The 21,110-nt window shown below is 35.0% G+C and overlaps 1 pseudogene; it reads right to left on the bottom strand.

Moving 5' to 3' along the window:
* The window catches only part of LOC125170642 (bcl-2-associated transcription factor 1-like), a 122,655-nt pseudogene extending 102,240 nt beyond the window's left edge, over positions 1 to 20,415 (bottom strand).
* Positions 20,416 to 21,110: the final 695 nt, after the last annotated feature.

Below are 21,110 nucleotides of genomic sequence, written 5' to 3'. Positions count from 1 at the left end.
TAGTCAAAAGACCTAAAGTGAGACATATATCAGATTCGTTGTTTTCATCTTCATCTTTAAACCTAACTGGGTGGTTTGTTGTCTTAATATCAAATAATGTATATAAATTTTTCAAGTCCTTAATACTTTCTTTAAATTGGGAAACTCTAAATAGGAGTCTCTGAACTAATCGGAAGTACTGAAATTTTACTTCTAATAAAACATGTCTCTTCTCATTATTTTTGAGTCAAGAGTCAACTGGAATCATCTCTAATCAACAGGCTCACTACTGTGAATGTTTCGGTTGCACCTGTGTTTTCTCAGCTTTCCCTTCTGCATACCATATCATTATATCAACTCTCAACAAGCGAGCGTCTTTTGGAATCTAATAAAAATATAATTACTTTTATGCACAACTTGTTTTCTAGTTCTTTAGTGAAAAAGGTTATCATATTAGACTCAGATTTAGTCTGATATTTTCAGTTTCTAAATTACACTACTACTCTCACCTCCCTTTAGAATATGAACTTTGACAATAATTGGCAAAAGTATTAATAATGACTTCCAGAGAAGTACACACAAATCTCATGAAAATTGGATGATGGAGGAGATAAAGAACTCTGCTAAGTCATCCATAGCTTTGTAACTCTGATTGAAAATCTTCAACTAGAAAGTATTCTGTTCAGTGACAGCAAACCATTTCATTTTTAAAATTTCTATAAGATCATAATTCTACTACGCATTCTTTCATGTGTCATATTTGTAATGTATTTTTTAATATCAAAAATAACAATTCTTTTTAGAAGTGGATTAGAAAGATACCAGTTCTGAGATAACTTATTTTTAGCAACCATCCTTATATTATAAAAGACTTAAGGTCAAAATTCTGTCAACATACCTTTATCTATAATAGCAATAATTTTTTTTTAATTTTTATTCCCTACACTGGTAACTAATAGAGCATGTCAACTTGAGGTACTTGTAAGTGACAGGAAGTTTCTAATTCACAAACCACATGTCACACTAGACAATCAGAACTTGACCTACAGATAATCTACCCCAACCTCTTAATTTTACTATTTAAGAAGTTGAGCCTTAGAGGGTGAATGTGATATGCCCACCGTGCTTTCCAGTAGGGCTTTTCTAGAAAACAAGTTACCTCATTCCACTCCACTGTTCTTTCCTTCACATCGTTTTGCCTATATTATGAACAACTTTCCCAAGTGCAATTAAAAAATATAGGTAGACGTACTTTTCTAAATATTTCTTGCCTAATTCAACGTTTCAGAATCCTTAACAGCCTACATTTTGCAACATTATGAGCAGCCACCTCACATTCGTATTAATGTAAAACTCATCTGTACCTGCAAGCCTACAGCTATTGCTTACCTGCACCGTGCTATCTCCACACCATATATTGGCATTTGCTTTTCCTGGACAATCTGAATTGTCTATTAAGAGAACATGAACTCAGTGAATAATCTTAAAACTCTCTGCTTCCTTTCTTTGTCTAGATAGGATTTTTAACACATTCTCATTTTATTTAGACAAATGAAAATATTACAACATGTTGCTATTTGCTCTTCTCAGATTACTTTGTCATTGCCATCCTAGGATCTTTGCTTCTATGTAGGATTTCAAATGTAATTTCCACAGCTGGTACTGTAGAACTGAAAGAACGATTTAGATCATATTCTGCTTTGATATTCCAATGGGTTATAATATAAGGTAATATCTATGTTCAACTTAAAAACTGGTATACATAAATTGGGAACATCACTTAAAAAATTCTATTGGTGGCCAACCTACACAGTACCACTTTTCATTTCATTTTTTGGAGATTGACATCATTGCTTAAAAAGGTAAACTGATGATTTTTTACTTCCTTTTCCATATGCCCACCCCATATTAAAACCTATCTTTTTGCAAATCCCATTTCTTTAGACCTGAGATAGGTACAGAGAAATTATGAGTTAACTAGATAGAGGATTTAGTTTTATACTTGTGATATAAAATATTTACGTAAAAGTTAAACAATGGGAAGAACATGAAGAAGGCTTAAATCTCATGTTGTGTTTACTCTATTATTGTCACTGAGGCCAATGGAGCATATTAATTCATCCTTTCAACATCTATTGAACATGTACAATATATAATACTCAATAACCTAACAGTACACAAACATGAATTATAAAAGATCACTGCTTTTATGAAAATAACTACATATTTTCAAAAATGATGTATAAGAAATGTCTAACAATAATTTATTGAGGTTCATTTTTGAGAATGAGTGAACAGTAAATAAGAATATGTTATCTGAAGGGCACCTGGGTGGTTCAGTTGGTTGAGTGTCTAACCCTTGATTTCAGCTCAGGTCATGATCCCAGGCTTGTGGGATCAAACCCATGTTGGTTTCTGTGTTGCACGTGGAGCCTGCTTAAGATTCTCTTTCTCTTTCTCTCTTTCTCTTTCTCTCTTTCTCTCTTTCTTTCCTTTCTTTCTTTCCTTCTTTTCTTTCCTTCTTTCTTTCCCCCTCCTTCCCTCTCCCTCTCTCCCACTCAGTACCTCTCCCCAACCCTCACAGGAACTCTCTGTCTCAAATAGAAAAAAAAAAGAGTATGTTACCTGAAAACTAACATACCATTGATTAATATGAACTGAGCATTTATGATATGCCACACTCTTTGCCTGCATTAATCAGTATATTTTTTTTTCTAAAAAGACTACTTTTTAAGAGCAGCTTTAGGTTTACAACAAAGTTAGGAGAAAGAGATTTCTCACACATGCATATCCTCTCCTTATAAACATCAACAACCAGAATAGTACTTTTTACCAAGGATGAACCTATACAGACACATCATAATCGCCCAAAGTCCATAGTTTAATTTGGTTCAATATTGGTACTATGGTATTATGGCCTATTTTTTTAAATTCAGGTTTTCTTTTTTTTACATGTTTCTTATTTTTGAGAGACAGCATGAGCAGGGGAACAGCAGGGGGGCACAGAGGATCCTCAGTGGGCTCTGTGCTGACAATAGTGAGGCCATCAAGATCATGATCTGAACTGGAGTCGGATGTTCAACCAACTGAGCCACCCAGGTGACCCTCAGGTTGTTTGTTTTCTAATTGTTGAGTTTTACAAGATACTTGTAGAGTTCAAATAATAGCCTTATATCAGGTATGTATTTTGCAAATATTTTCTCCCAGTCTGTGGGTTGTATGCTAAATGTCTTTATACGGACTTTTGTAAAGCAGAGTTTTAAATTTTGATAACATCCATTTTATCAATTACTTCTTTCATGGATTGTGTCTTCTGTGTTATATTTAAAAGACATCACCATACCTAAGCTGATGCAGGTTTTCTCCAATTTATCTTCTAGGAGTTTTATATTTAAATTTAGGTCTATGATCTGTGTTGAGTTAATTTTTGTGAAAGTTGTAGGGTCTTCAAGTTCATTCTTGCATGAAAATATCAAGTTGTTTTGTCACCATTTACTAAAGAGAGTACTTTTTAAAAATCTTTTTTAATGTTTATTTATTCTTGAGAGACAGAGAGAGACAGAGCACAAGTGGGGGAAGGGCAGAGAGAGAGAGGGAGAAACAGAATCTGAAGCAGGCTCCAGGCTCTGAGCTGTCAGTACAGAACCAACACGGGGCTTGAACCCACAAATTGCGAGATCATTACCTGAGCCAAAGACAGATGCTTAACCGACTGAGCCACTCCATTGTATTGCCTTTGCTCCTTTGGCAAAGATCGTTGATTACATTTTCGGGGGTCCATTTCTGGGCTTTCTATTCTCTTCCATTAATCTATTTGTCTGTTCTTTGCTAATACCATATTGTCTTCATTCCTGTAGCTTTATAGTAAGTCTTAAAGTAGGATAGTGTCAGTCTATCTACTTTCTGGGATTTTGATTGACTATTTGATTTTGATTGACTGAATCTATGGATCAAGTTGGAAAAAACTGACATCTTGACAATATTGAATCTTCCTATCTGTGAACGTGGAATATCTGTTTATCCAGTTCTTCTATTTCTTTCATCAAAGTCTTGTTGTTTTTCCCCATATAGATTTTATACATATTTTGTTAGATTCATACCTAAGTATTTCATTTTGGGAGGTGCTAATATAAACAGTGTTTTTAATTTCAAATTCCACTTGTTTATTATTGGTATATAGGAAAGCAACTGACTTTTACATATTAACCTTGTAACCTGCAATTTTGCTAGGATTTCTCATTCTACCTGTAGAACTCTTTGTCCAAAATGAGTTTCAAGAGGACATTTACCAATTTGTGAAACAGATGAGAAGAGAGTTGCTTTGGTTAGGAGGCTTAGAGAGATGGTATCTATCTATCTATCTATCTATCTATCTATTTATTTATGAGAGAGAGAGAGAGAGAGAGAGAGAGAGAGAGAGAAATGGGGAGGGCAGCAAGAGAGCGGGAATCCTATGCAAGCTCTGTACCTCAGCACAGAGCCAGATGTATGGCCTGACCTCATGACAAGAGCCAAAATCAGTAGAATGCTTAGCCAACTGAGAGTGACCCAGGCACCCCTAGAGAGGTGCTATTTCTTATACTTTCAAATATTTTATATTCAAACACACATTACAATTCCAAGATGAATAACAGATTCACTGATTGTCATTTTCTCATTAAAATCATAACTAATTTCTAATTTATAGAAGACTGATAATAAACTTGCCCATTTACAAGCCTTCATCAATATCCACATATTCATATTACTACTTTTGTTTTCTTAAAATTACCACAGTTTTAATTCTGAAACCCAAGGCAATTATAAGTGTTTTTCATCAAATATTTGTAGTTTCTCCCTGAAATGTTCCATATTTATAGACAGCGTAAGCACAGGTAAGGGAGTGGAACAGTTCTGAATTCAAATTTATTTTATATTCCATAGGTTAGCTCTGTGGCATTGGAAAAGGAGGTGAATTTATGTATTGAACATTTACTATGTGGTAGGTATTGTGTTAAACATTATATATACTATATTTCATCTTGAACATACATTTGTAAAGCAAATATTATTTTTCTGAGTGTATATCTAATGAGGATAAAACTTAAGAGAAACTGAATGGTTTGTCAAAACAATAAAATCAATAGTAGGACAATTTAGAATTTAGTCTATATTTGAGCCACTCTAGAGACTGCTCATTATTTACCACATGCAGCAATTACTTAACTTTATGAAATATTGTGTAGTAATAGGATTTGTTATAGGACTATTTTGTAGTCTTATAAATTAGCATATGTTAATGAACCATATAGATAATATGGGCTCAGCAAATGATGCCTCCTCAGCACTTCATCCTCTCTCTCCTGTTGTGTCTGCCCTTTCTAATACCCTCTTTTAAAAAAGGCTTAAAGGGGTGCCTGGGTGGCTCAGTCGACTGAGCATCAGACTTCGGCTCAGGTCATGATCTCGCGGTCTGTGAGTTTGAGCCCCATGTCGGGCTCTGTGCTGACAGCTCAGAGCCTGGAGCCTGCTTTGGATTCTGTGTCTCCCACTCTCTCTGCCCCTCCCCCACTCATGCTCTTTCTCTCTCTCTGTCAAAAATAAATAACCATTAAAAAAATTTTTTTAAAAAGGTTTATGGCCAGTACTTCAATTAATAAAATTTCAAGTTACTTGATATATGTCTAAAACTAGGATGTGATAAAAAAAAAAACAACAAGCATATAGATGATTAGAGATGTTTGTCAGTATCCCAAAACCATAAAATATACAAAATCTAATCTCTGTTATTTCCAGTTAAATATAACAATAAACCACATACATATATTTCCATTCAAAATGAACACTTTTTCATTTTCATTTTACTTTGTTGAATCACAAAGAAACTGTGGTAATGACCCATTTCCCACTACCAAGTAAATTTTGGAGTTACAGAGCAAGAACTTTATAAAACATATTTTTGGACACATGAATTAAGCAACAAAAAAAATCTATGAACTTATTTAAGAATATAAAAGAATATCCTATTTTGTGAAACATGATTACTGGTATCTTTTTCCTTATTTCCCTGCTTTTAATGTCAGTTTCCTGAGTTAAAATCACTACTAGAAAAAAAAAACATTTAGTGGAATTTTTAATAAAACTGCTTTAGAGTTAATTTTGGAAGAGCTTTTTCTTCTATAAGGAGTGCTATACATACTTTTATTCTTTTCTACAGCAGAAAGGTTTGCAGAGCAGCAAGATTTAAGACAAATACCAGTGATCATTTTGGTTTGTCTGAATTTATTTTGCTCAAGCAATTTCTGAAATTGCTTTTGTGGATTTATATTTCATTTTAATTGAGACAAAATGAGCAGTGTCAAGTGAAATATTGATTGCTTTTTAAATATGCTGACAGGGAAATACATCTTATTAGATAGTTGCTGGATTTACTTTTTAAATGGACCTGTGTCTGTAATAAAGCATTTAAAATATATTGACTAAATATTAAATATCTATCAAGAACTTTTAAAATGTGGATTTATAACATCTCATTTTAATTAAAACACTTCTAATTTTACTTGAGAGAACAAGAAATTTCATTGGTTTCTCTTAATATTTTTGTCTGTATATTTCATTTCTCTGTAATTGCAGTAAGATACAGCTGTTCTCATTTAATTAATTTACTCCTAGGAAAACATATATGACTTATGTAAGTAACTAAATAAGAATAAATGTCTGAAATTTGCATTTTCTGGCACTTTATTAGAAGCGACTTCTGTATTTTAACATATAACTCAGTTACTCAAAACTGATTCCTAGTCATGTTTTCAAGCAACGGTTATGTTATATAAAGCTATAATTCCTCTTATTAGTTAAAACCTAGGGTGGAGACTGTAATAGGATTCAACCTTCTTGAATTTCACTTCTGACAAAGATGATTATAATTACTCAGGAAAGTAACTGCCTGAACAACTGCTGCTGAGGGCTGCCTTTTTGTTCAGAAAAGCTCTAAGGTAATTATTCTTATTGTGCCTTCCGTAACGGAGAACATAGAAATCAACAATAAAGAAATTAATTTCAACAAAGATCCCAGATTTTAGGTTTCCTGCCTGATTTGAGGTTATTTTAAATATTTTTTACAGTACCAACAATGAGGAATGTCAAGGGAGTCCCTCAGATACGAGTAGTGGTCTCCAGGAGCAGTGGCCTCATTGCTGTTGAACAGCGAGGTAAGGGTTAGCTGTCTTCACTCAATGATATTTTGGTTCATTGCTATCTCTGTATCCATTCTTTTGTTTTACTAATTTCTTAATCAATAAGAAGGTTCTCAGCTGGCTGGTTCAGTAGGTTAAGTGGCTGACACTTGACTTCGGCTCAGGTCATGATCTCACGGTTAGTGAAATCGAGCCCCAAGTGTCAGGCTCGGCACTGACAGCACAGGTCCTGCTCAGGATTCTGTCTCTCTGCCCCTTTCCTGCTCATGAATGTGTTTTCTCTCTCTTGTCTCAAAATGAAAAAAAAATTAAAAAAGGAAGGTTCTTACCTGTTCTGCACTTTTAAATTTTCATAGACGGATCTCCAGGATAACAGACTGTCTTCACCGTGGTTTTGATAGGAGAATGAAAGCATTACCACCAAGGGAATAAGGTTTTGACAACATTATTTTGGTCAAAGAAATCTTTTTTCTTTCCCCCTCCAAAGCATATCATAACATAGTGCAGAGTTCCTTTACCTAACCATTATGTCTATCCTTCACCTTTCTTCTATGTAAACACTGAAACTTCCAGCACATACACTTTACCCAGAAAGCAACACTATCACTATACTACTCTGGAGGGGAAAGTGCCTATATAGAGATGGTCATAGACACACAATAAAAGCCAATGACATTATGAGAACAAATTATCTCATATTCATAGTTATGTCATATACCTCATAAGGAATGCAGTTATGCTGAAACTCTCATGGAGCTACTATTACAAATTAAATGGTATAGTTCCTTTTTCTGTTTCGAATTAAATGGTATAGTTCCTTTTTTTGTTTCTCATTATGTGCAATGCTTATCTTCTATAACTCATCAGCTATCTAACATACTTTCCTTGTTCAGGGCCTTGCTCCTTTCTACAAATGGCTATATCTTTATGGGCAGTCGTCTTTATGTATTTATGTACGTATGTATGTATGTATGTATGTATTTTTAAGGTTTATTTATTTATCTTGAGAGAGACACAGGCAGCATGAGCAGGGGAGAGGCAGATAGAGAGGGACAGAGAGAGAATTCCAAGCAGGCTCTGCACTGCCAGTACAGAGCCCGACATGGGGTTCAAACCCATGAAACCTTGACATCGTGACCTGAGCTGAAACCACGAGTTATGGGCTCAACAAACTATGTTACCCAGGCACCCCTGGTCTGTTATTTTAAAATACGGATCATAGACTCTTTTAATACCAACAGGTACCATGTCTTAGCCTGGATGCATGCTCCCACAAAACCAGTGTGGTGCCAAACTGTCTTTGAAGTCACTAAAAGTGCCAGACTTGAAGTGGCTTAGAAAATGTACTCAGACAGATGATAAATGAATGCAGGGAGAATAGTTTCCTTCTGCACATATTTCAGCAGGTTGGGTAATTTCTCTTTTTTAGGCACATGTTGACCTCAGGAATCTTCTAGGTAAATATGGCAGTCATAGTACTGACCTTATTAATAAATCGCATATTGTAGTGCATATGTCATTAAGTAGCTGAAACAAGATTTGCCCTTCTGTAGACTGAGCATATGGAAAATTCATTGTGACTACTATCCTATACGAATTGTGTTCACGTTATTGTTTCAGCCAAATGTATTTTTTGAAGATTGCCTTATTCTAAAAATTCTGGTCTGAATATGACTTACCTAAGTGAAGGTATCCCGAAATGTGATACGTTGTGGATTGTTGCAAATTTGACGAATTACAGGTATCCTGATAAATGTCCCAGGTAAATCTTCACCCACACCTTTTACTCAGCTCATTTGCAAAGTAAGAAAACTCTGAACTGCTTTAGGTTGGATAGTATTTTACAAAAAATAAATGAACTGATACTATATTTAACAAAGTATTGATCTACTTAACCACCTACATACACATGTGCATACTAAGCGTCTGTAGTTCAGATATTTGGAGAATTTTCTCAGCCAATAGTGGCTCTCCATATCCACATTTACCTCCACATGCAGCATCATCCTGTACACTCCAAGAGAGAAAAACACAATCTTCCTTTTCATCAGTCTTTCTCCACTAAACTGTCCTCACATTACATACACCTGGGACATACATGTTGTTGCAAAACACCTCCCGGTGATACATTGTCTTTTTTATGCCAATGATATATGGGCCTGTTTTATTTTTCCTATTGGGCTGGTTTTTAAATATGAGCTTATTTCCAACCTTAATCAGGTCATGTATTTACAGGAATTTTACATACATATAGTTCAAAAGCTCATGATGAAATTCATTGGTGTACATGTGAGAATCTGTCTTCTCACCCTAAAATGACTATTTCTCCCTTCTATGTTGTTTCATCACTGTCAGAGGCAGGGGCCTGTTGTACGAGATGGGGTGCTTCATATTCCCGGAGGCGGCATTTTGTTCAGGCTGACCCAATGTTCCCAAGTCAGGCTGGATTTGGAGGTATCACACACTCAGCAGGACCTAGCCTGGAGAGGCTGGTGTCCAGGTGAAAGGAGAAAAGACACCAGCAGATCAGGACAGCCTTTAGCTCTAGGCTTTAAGCAATAATGGCTAATGGAGACCTGAAGTTCCATTTATATTCGCTACCTCAGTTTATTCAGAAGGGGGAAAAAATCCACAGTATAACACAACATAACAACAAAACAAAACAAGCAACTTAGCATCAAGATAGAGATCACAATCTGAAGTAAAGACTGTGCTTTCTGTGGATGGTATTCCCTGTGTTAGCATTCTTAGAAATGTAAGTTGGTTGGTAAGCTTTTAGGTCAAGCACAGATCCGTCAGAAGGGAGGAGACACAAACAGGAAGTAAATATAATTTGCTTTTAATGAGTCTTTTGTTCTCAGGCTTCTGACATAAAAAATAAAAAATAAAAGAATTTCCCTTAAGCTAATAAACTTATTTCCTTAAACACATAAAGACCTTTTAAATGATTTTATTCCAAATGTTTCAGAGACATTGTTTATATAATTATGCTTTCGAAATTTGAATGCTTTTGAAATTTTGAAATCTGACCAAAGAACAGATAAAAATTATTAAAATAATTCCTTGCCCAATTAGGTCTAGCACCTAGATTCTCTAAATTTCTATGATCTCTATATTTTCTGAGACCGATTCTTAAGAATGTCCTTTGATTTTATGATATAAGGAAAGCAGAGCCATTATTTGTGTTTGGAAACCAAGAGCCTTAACTTATATGAATTTGATTTAGTCTGTCTATACTCAACCTGCATTCTTCAGGACTATGACAGCCTCCCCATACTGAGTACTGGCTCTTGTTTGCCTCCTGAGTTTTTTCTTCAAACACCTGTCTTCCACCTTTCTTTCTTTTCTTTCTTTTTTCCTTTCTTCCATTCACTTCCTTCCTTCCTCTCTCCCTCCCTCCCTCCTGTCCTTCCTTCCTTCCTTCTCTCATTCCTTCTTTCAACAGTGTTTTTTTTATTTTTTTAATGCTTTGTGTAGTTGTTTCCTAGGGCTAAATCAAGCAAAGCCTTCTCATAAAAATTAAGAGTGACAGTCCCTTCATCAAGATCAAAGATCAGAGTCACTAAACTGTTTCTCTTTTCCTAGAAACTACTGCAGTTTGTACATTTTGTTCCACATATTGGCTAACTGAAAGGAAGAGAGATTAATTTTACCAGCTATCTAAGCTGCACATCATCACTCCTCTGACTGTAGACAAAGAACTTACTTCAGAGAAATTTAAATTAAAAGCAGAGATTACAATCTTTGATAAACTTGTAAAATAAATGTTTGCGTAAAAATAAAAATGTTAATAATAAGTACTTAAGTCCTTTTTGAACTTGAATGCAAACTTTGAGGTTAATGACTATTTAAAATTCTCCAGGCCTACGACAGAAAATTTAAAGTAAAATATTAAAAAGGTCTTACTTGATAGCAATTGAACCACAGGAGTTTAGTCATTTGAATATACAACTTGAAACTCAAACATCTTTTTTTTTTTAAACCTATGATTTTCTTTCTTAAACATTTCAATGTTTCACATAGAGTTGACCAGCATAGGCATAAAAGGTTTAAAATTGCTGCTTGTTCGGAACTAGCTTGAAATGTATTTGCTTCAATACTATACTAAGGAGGCCATAGCTGAACAAAGCACATTTATTTTAAGGCATTCTATTTCAAGGATATATTCTAATTTTAAAAAATCCAGGAAAACATGCAATGAAACAAGACATTAAATACATGCATTTTGTACAAAAGGTTAAAAGCACTGAACAAGAACCTGCAGAGAAAGTATACCTAGAGGGAGATATTTTGCCAACATTTTTGAGATGAAGGTCAACTATATTACATTTTGCTTAAAGGCTTCAATAAGTCTAAATTTAAAACAAATTCTCATTTACCTTAAAAATTAAGTTTTACACAAATGAATGACAATACCATTCAATCAAATAGTACTTACTGACTGTATCCTATAAATAAACCAGTGTTCAATGGATCATAAAAAATGTTTAAAAAAAAAGTGCCTTGCCCTTAAGGAGCTTACAATACAGTAGCTAAAATATAAAATAGAACATAACACTGTGATAAAAATTACGTTAGAGATTATGTTAGGAAGCAGTAAGTAGTACAGGTCAGAAAAATAAATTACAGAGTCAGACTAAGGAAAACACTGAGCAACAAGTTAAAAAAAATTTACTAGCGTCCAGGAGCCTTTATGAGACACTGATGACTTAGTGGAGAGAGAAATGACAATATTTAAGGTATGTGTTTTGGAAAAAGATTCAGAAGCTATGTAGGTTATATAGGGAAGAGCTGAAATTGGAAGCAGGAAGGAAATATATGAAAACATGGCCCAAATCCAGGAAAATATAACGAGAGCCTGAATTAAGTTGGCATCAGTGTGACTGGAAAAACAGATATCTGAGACAATAGACATAGATTCGAATGGCCATGGAAACTGGAAGTAGATGGCAGCAAAAATGAAGAGTGTAAAATGTCTTACACTGATGCAGTAGGTGGGGAAGCTGTTAAATGAAATACAAACACATAAAGCAAACTGTTTTGAGGTAAGTTTACAGTTGACTTTTAGAAATATTAAATGTCTAGGCAAAGGAAATCAATCTGAAATGTAAATCCACAGCCCAGACAGGAAGGAATGGCGCATCTCCATTGTAGTTTTTGCACAAAGGAAATGTGTGTATCATCAGGTGATCTATGTTCAGTTCTCTCCTTTAATGTCAGAAGGAAGAACAACACACAAAGCTATACCTACATGACCCCCAGGGAAGTAGACAAAACCACTTAGAGGGGCGCCTGGGTGGTGCAGTCGGTTAAGCGTCCGACTTCAGCCAGGTCACGATCTCGCGGTCCGTGAGTTCGAGCCCCACGTCAGGCTCTGGGCTGATGGCTCGGAGCCTGGAGCCTGTTTCTGATTCTGTGTCTCCCTCTCTCTCTGTCCCTCCCCCGTTCATGCTCTGTCTCTCTCTGTCCCAAAAATAAATAAAAACGTTGAAAAAAAATAAAAAAAAAAAAAAACCACTTAGAGCACTAAAATCATTTAAGGTAAGCCTTTCAAAAAGGTTTCCATAGTCTTCCATTATGAGGGTAATTAGAATGGTTTAAGAAAATGTCTATGCAAGTGCTTCTTCAAATGTGGCTCCAAGACTATCTGGATCAGAATATCCTGGAGCAATTCTTACAAATGCAGACTGCTGGGATACCAGTCAAACTTCAAGAAAGAGGATTTGTGATGTGTGGATTTTTAACAATCATTTCTTTGCTGTCATAGTCACATCAATTTGAGAACCACTGGAAGGTATCACAGAGCACGAATTCTGGATTTTGGAACAAGATTGTAATAAAAATTCTTCATTTTACTGGCTTTCTGATCTTGTGGATGTTACTTAACTTGTGCAAACTATTTTTTATATGCAAAACCAATACACAAAATGACTCCCAACTTCACGGGACTGTGTGTAGATTAAATGAAATAATACTTTAAAAGTTCAGAAGAAAGAAATCATGATGATATTTTCATCATTATGCTTGATGCATAACAAGTCTTTGATATTATTTATCAAAAGAATGAATAAAGGAAGGAGTGAATAAATAAAGGGACAGATAAGTAATAAAAGTATATATAACTTACTATAAAGTGCAAGCTCTTATGATAAGGGCTATATGACGATGACGATGATGATAATAATGATGGCGGTGGTGATAACATGAAATTAGCCAAAATAATGAAGGAAATTCATATTCAACTACTATGTTCAATATCTTCTACTCACCAAATAATGAGCTTATTCCTTTTCTATGTGTTATCTTATTTAATTTTCACAGCATTGTGAGAAGAACAATGTCATATTTATCTTACAAATTGAGTAACTGAAGTTCAAAGGATTTGGTGGATTTTTTTCAGACTTAAGCCATCAGTATGTGGCAGGATAGTTTCTAATGCTGATCATGAAACGAACATAATGTTTTTTCCACCAATAGTCACTGGGGACTGGCATGCACCTAAAATAATCCACCGAATTTCTTCTGGTTATCTCACTCAGACCAGAATCATGTACTTTCTTTTTACCTCCATGTTATTCTATATTATTATTCACCCAACTGTCCTATTTCATCCAAACCCTAAGAGATGGCTTATCAAACAAACAAAAAAATGTAATTTACCTTTTACTTTATAGAGGGAATAATTCTAAAATATCATCCATCCACCCATCTGTCCATCCATCCATCATTTATCACCCTGTGTATGTCAAGCTCCAGCAGAATATTTTGCATAGTATAGCTCCTGAAACAATATGTACTGATTAAGGTTGAACTAGATTTTATTGCCTTCAATCACAGGAAGTGCCAGTTGATTGGGATAGTTTCTAATAACATCCTGGTTTAAAAGAGGAAATTCTTTGGGAACAAGTAGCATCTGTATATGTCTCTCAAACTGCCCTTTATCAATGGCTGCTACCTAATTCTCCTTTCATAAAATCATAAAATATGAACAATTAGTTGAAATATATTATCAAAGATATCAGGCTTATTTTTAAAGATATACAAGCATAAAAAAGCAAAAGTTTGTTTTTCCATACTAGTTTTTAAACAGAAACTAAACTTTATAATGAATTTAAATATTCCGATAATATAAAAAGTATTTTCCTATCCTGTTAGTTTAATCTTCCCAAAGCAAGAAGGGACACTGGGTGGCTCAGTTGGTTGACGGCCCGACTTTGGCTCAGATCATGATCTCATGGTTCATGGGTTCGAGCCCTGTGTCGGGCTCTGTTCTGATAGTTCAAAGCCTGGAACCTGCTTTGGATTGTGTTCCCCTCTCTCTGCTCCTCCCCTGCTGGTGCTCTGTCTCTGTCTCTCAAAAATAAATAAATGTTAAATTTTTTTTTTAATCTTACCAAGGCAAAGTTTTTAAGGCATATTTTATTTTATTGCAGCATGTGAATTTTTTGGTAGTGTTTCCTTTAATTATTTTCAGCTTTACAAAACCTGCACTATTCTTTACTGGGACATTTATGAGACTTTAAAATTGATTTTTATCTCCTTGACCATTGGAACATATTTCCAGTACAGAGAAAGGCCTTTAATAAATTATATGTTTTGCAGAAATAATCATTGACTCATTTTTACGGAAAAAAAAGGTTATCAATTGAGACACAATTACATTAAAGATAAATAATTCTCTGTATAGATTTTATGGTACTTAACAAAAAAGAATATAGATAATAAAATCCAATACTTAAGTTACACCTATAGTGTTCCAGACAATTTTTAAAGTATTTCATAATATCTTATTTAATCTTCTTAACCCTCTCTTAGTCTAAGGTGCTCTTATTCATTTTATTGTAAAAAAAAAAGAGAGAAACACATAAAAGGTGTCTTTTTAAATACATTTCACAGTTAGACAGGAGTTCTAGCTTTTAAGGTGCAAAGAAATGAACTTAACGTCTCCATAAGAAATAAGAATTTTATTGGACAGTATGCTTAAAACAACTATTTTAGGGCTCTGTCAATTACATTAAGTCTAGACAGGTTAAAAATTTTTAAAAAGTGATATAAAATCACTGAGACATACTATTTAAAATGTCAAGATTTCAATAAATGTTTATGAGACATGCAAAGAAACAAAGCAGTCTACTGTATACTCAGTTTAAAAATATATTAGTCAATCAAAACAATCATAAGTGGGCCTAGAGGTTAAATTTATCATGAAAAAACCTCTGAGCAGCTACTATAAACATGTTCAAGGAATTAAACCATATTTAAATAACTGAAGAAAAATAAAATTACAGTGACATTAAAAGGGACTTAATAGATGGAAACTATTAAAAAACACATAAAAATTACAGTTGAAAGGACAATACCTAAAGTGAAAAAAATTCACTAGACTCAGTATCAGATTGGGATAGCAGGAAAAGAATCAGTGACATTAAAAAGATATTAACAGAAACTACACATTCTTAAAGTCACAGAGAAAAAGGAGAGAAGGTAAGTAACAACCTTAAAAACTAAAGAAACATCAAGAAAACAGAGTAGAAGGTAATTTGTTCCAACTCTTTTTATGAGCCCAGTATTATTCTGATACCAAAGTAAGATAAAGACATTGCAAGAAAGAAAGAAAACTGTGTTTCGATATCACGCATGAACATAAACTCCCAAATCTTTAACAAAACATTAGCTAACCACATCTAGTCATGTAGAAAAAAATAACACATCATCACCAAGTGGTATCTATTCCAAAGCTGGTGTGACACCCAGAAACCAATTAATGTAATACATTATTTTAATAGAAGACCTAACCCACATAAGCATTTTAATAGATGCAAAAGAAAGAAAGAAAGAAAGAAAGAAAGAAAGAAAGAAAGAAAGAAAGAAAGAAAACCCTCGTTTGAAAAATCCAACACCTATTTTTAATAAAAAGTCTCAACATACTGGGCATAGAAGGAGATTTCTTTAACTTGATTATGGGTATCAGTGGAAAATCCAGGCCAACATCACAGGAAATTATGAAAGACTGGATGCTGTTACTCTAATATCAGAACAAGGAAAGTAATATTATGAAGTGGATATTTCTAGTCCATCTTACTTATGAGAACACTGAGGATTTATAGTTTAAGTAACATTTCTGGGCTTGCAAAACTTGCAACTGTAAGAACCATGATTCAAACTCAGATTTGATTCTGAAGTCCATATGCTCACTCACCATGAGGCATTGTTTTGCCCTTGCATCTCTGTGGTTTAGTCGTGCACAGTCCAAACCAATTAGAACAGTAGTTCTTACTATAGCATAACATCTACAATTACACATTTAGGTGGCTGGAAACAACTATAGAGATTTACCTTCCATAAAAATGTGCATCATTTTCAACTATGGAACTTCCATTTTAGTTTTAGTCTTCAGTTCTCCTTATCTTTTCATTAACATTTCCTTTAACAATGATTTTAGACTTTAAATCTCCTCCCAAATCCTTTCTTATTTTCAGTAGATAACCTTTATCCTTCACCACTCCTGTTACTTCATCCAAACCAATCCTTAGACACCTTCAAGTATCTTATCACAGAATACTTTGTACATAACCTGTTCTTAAGTATGTGCACACAATGTCGTATTTTCTTGCCTTTTCTGGGATTTTGCTCATCAATCATTTCCTTTCCATCACTCTTTGTATCACTTCTAGCTCCCTTCCTTCAGTCATTAAACATGATCAATCTTCCCATCCTTAAAATCCCTCCTTTATCTCCCCGTCCCTCTCTACTCTGTAATCCATTCTATACAAAGTAAAATGGATCCTCCAGGCTTCTAATGGATTCATTCAAGCTCACCATAGTGACAAAGAATAGAAAGGGGTTGGAAAGCATGCTACATCACTCCTCCTGGACCCCCTTCACAAGCCAGTTCCTTCCCTCGTTTTGCACATCTCAGTACATGACAGCATCATCTACCCCACTGCTCAGACCAAAACTCCAGGTGTCATTCCTTTTTTAAAAAACGTTTTAATGTTTATTTATTTTTGAGAGAGAGAGAGAGAGAGCACACAAGTAGGGGAGGGGCAGAGAGAGAGGGAGACACAGAATCTGAAGCAGGCTCCAGGCTCTGAGCTGTCAGCACAGAGCCCGACGCAGGGCTTGAACTCACAAACTGTGAGATCATGACCCGAGCCGAAGTCGGACACCCAACTGACTGAGCCACCCAGGCGCCCCTCAGGTGCCATTCCTAATTAGTTTGGATCCCTTAAGATCAATATTCAATCCATTACCACTGCTGCTGGCTTTACCTCCAAAATAAGTTCATAATCTAGTAACTTCTCACCATTTCCTGTTTCATTACTAGACCAACTTATCATCCTCTCTCACCTGAGCTATTTTAAGAGTCTTCTCTCTAGCTTTGTTTCACTTTTTTTCTTACAATAATCTATTTTCCACATAAAAACCACATTCCTTTTTCTGAAGTATGTATCAGATCGCCCTCTTCCTGCTTCAACCCTTTCTATGACTTTTCATAGTATATGGAGCACAGCATAAACCCCTTATTCAGGCCTACAAAACACTCTACTGTACCTTGTACACATAATACGATAATATAACTTTATATTACCTCAACTGTGTGCCTAAATTCAACCACTAAAATCAACTCCACATTAAGTTACCTCTGGCCATTCTGTCTCTCTTATTGTAACTGATATTTCCATGGCTCACCTGTTATCATCCACTCTACCTCAGATGTCAACCATTAAAGAAAGCTCTTTCTGTTTTTGATACATTAGTTTCCATTCATCTACTTACTACAACTCCCTATTGCATTCTCCTGTGTTTTTTTTCTTTTAGACCTTCTCAGTATCTGAAATTCTAATTTCATGTTTTATTTACATTTGTGTTAATATCTTGCCCCACCAGAACATATGACACGTGAAGGAAGAAACTATCTTTTTACAAGCTGATAAATCCTCCAACATCTAAAACAATATCTAACACACAGCAGGTTCTTAGTATTTGTTGGATGAGTGAATAAATTAATTGTAACTACTCCTGTGTACCTATTACTATGAAAACTCTAAACATTCAGTGAGCTAAACCACGTAAATCATCATGCAAATAGTATGTGATATATGACTGTTTAGTTAATGGCCACACTATCATTGGAATTTGTATTGATTACTAATTTTTAATTACATTATATTTTGTGAGAATATAGAAATAACTGGCACTTAAATATTTTTTTAAATATTACTATGTTTCTTCTTAAGTAATTAAATTATAAATATGAAACTTTTGTGATAATATTCTCTTTTACTCAGTAATATTTAATACTTACAGTGTACTAAAAATGATAAAAGGTATTAAGAATTCAAAAATTAACCAACCATATCTAGTCTTGAAGAACTGAGATTATAAAGTGTCATTCAGAGAAAAAAATGCCATTTGCATTAATATATGATAATTACTATGCTGTAGATGTATTCAAGGCAGTGGGTTTGAGTTCAAGCTTGATAGACCTTCCAAATACTTATCCCCAGCCTCAATTTCCTCATTTGTAAAATTAATTTTTGATTATATTAAAGAACTATCCCAGTTCTAAATATTATATACTAATTAATGGCCCATAAATTAGTATTGTACACTTATTTTAAATAAAGAAGATATTCTGTCACAACTATTTCCATTTATTCTTTCAAAATTGTAGGAGGATTTTTGTTTTGTTCCATTTCTGCATTAATTTTGGCATAAAGTTGCATGTAGAATAGTTATCTACCATGCCTTTTATTTTTACCACAGGTCAAAAAATACCAATATTCACTACAGTAGACAGATTGTATTTATGCTCTCATTTCTTTTCCAGGTCAAAATATCTCCCTCTGGTGAATATTACTGCTTTGCTATGTAGGATTACAATAAGATGTCAATCTGTGAAATTTGGCAGTACATGAATTCACTGTGGGGAATCTCATAGATTAAAGAGCACCCTTTGTTTAATATCTTTGTTCCCTCAACAGAGCTGTAGGATTAATTGGCAAGCTGAATCATTTACAAAAGCCAAGCATTTTTTCAGTATAATGGCAGGAGGGATCAGATAAATTATAAACTATATCTCTGAAATTTTCAAATCAGTAGCCAAGCAAACTCTGACAGCTATTTAATTTTAGTGTCCATTCTCAATTACAGTCCTAGTAACTGGAAAAGAGGGCTTTGCTATTTTGAATCAATTTTCCTCTAGTTGTAGATTTTAAAAAGCAAAATGTTTACTAAGATAAAATCAAGATGATAATTTTCCATTATTTTCTTGATAGAAGTGCCCTTAAAAATAGTAAATTCAATTAATGGTTTAAAGTATGACTTCTTAAGAAGGTTCACTTCACTAATTGGTTATTAGGACTCTTTAACATTGATGACAATGATGCATATTGTAAATCTCTAGTATAATCACTAAAATATGGTTAAATATGTGTCACCTACAAGTTGGAGGTAGAAAAAAAGGAAATGATAATATTTGTATGATCTAAAAGTCATTAGGACAAGACAAACAGATAATATAGCTTAAAAAACTTGAGACAAATAGAAAATGAATAGTATGATGGTAGATCTTAAAAAAAAAAACCCGTATTATTCAAATCAAAAAGAAACATGCACCAAGTAAAAGTTTAAGATTGCCAAAATCAGATAAAAAGTTATTTCAATTTCAATAGCTTAGACACTTCTATAAGGGTACTCAGAATGACTTAAAGAAACATGTGCAAATGTTAATAAAAAGGAACTGGTGTATTTATATTATACCAGGTCAATTTTAGGTAAGGGATCTTTAGCACAAATAAAGAGGAACACTTCATAATAGTAAAAAGGTTATTCCAACAGGAAAGGATCATAAATTCTCTTGGTATATCTCCCAGAGTTAATCCAGTGTTGGGACTGTTGATTCTCACCATGGGTATATAGCAAGAAAGGTCAATGTTGGGGCATTGGGCTGGACATGTACAGGTTCAAGGCTGGAGGGGCCAGTTATAGTTAAGTTCAAGTCCAGGAGTGCAGGCAAGTGACAGGATAAAGGACCAATTCTGGGCCCATAAGTGGCTTCAGGGTCCCGGCTGTTGACATGATCTTCTATGCCACTTCTATGGCTGTGGCATGGTCCTCCTACTGGCATGTACATGGTGGTGGTAGCTAATGCTGAGCCACTGGGCATGGGCATGCAGACAGCCAAAAGAGGGGTGGTGGCTAGCCCCAAGAGTCCATTTGGTGGTGGGGATCTGCTGCAGGGGATCTTGGCTGGCATTTTGTACTTGCACAGCCACAGAGGCCTCTGCTGGCTCCCAGTATGGGTCCGAGGCTCCACAGTGGGGAATATGTACAGGAGTAAACAGGGAGGGTCTCAAGTAGCTAGCCTCTGCTAACAGATACCTGCAAAAACCATGAAATTTGCAAGGGATCCACAGCAGCTGTGCCAGCCCTTGGTTTCTTCAGTGGCAAAAGCTGGTGAGGTCACCTGCAAAGCAGGCCACTAGCAACCACTGTCAGCCTTACTATGTGGCTGATACTGATAATTCCTGTTTTTCTTCCTTATTCTCAGCCATTTCTATACATCTCAGCTTTTCTGGGCTCTGGGTGAGATGAAGCTGAATTGTTCTTCATGTGGTGCCACCAAAGGCTAGGAAAGCTGGTAACTCACCCTGTTCTGCCTTTCCTGATGAAGAAATCTCTTTCTAGCTGGAGTTTCCTGTTGGTGCTGAGCTATGCTGGCTTCGGGGGTTAGATGATACAGACAAAATGAAGCTGTTCTTCCTTCCTTTTGTGCATAATGATTTTCAGGTTTGTGTCCCACTATGTTACTGAGGTTCCTTAAGTAGACTCCAGACCTCTCCCAGAGAGCTGTTTTGTTCACACACAGCTGTCTAGTTGTTGATCTTTTGCGGGGGGAAGAAGGCTGGGGTCTCCTACTCTGCCATCTTGGTGACAACACTCCTACTACCA

This window comes from Prionailurus viverrinus, chromosome B4 (assembly GCF_022837055.1).
Source record: "Prionailurus viverrinus isolate Anna chromosome B4, UM_Priviv_1.0, whole genome shotgun sequence".
NCBI classification, from domain to species: domain Eukaryota; kingdom Metazoa; phylum Chordata; class Mammalia; order Carnivora; family Felidae; genus Prionailurus; species Prionailurus viverrinus.
Note: the sequence above shows the minus strand (reverse complement) of the source record. Positions and strands in the feature narration are given on the sequence as shown.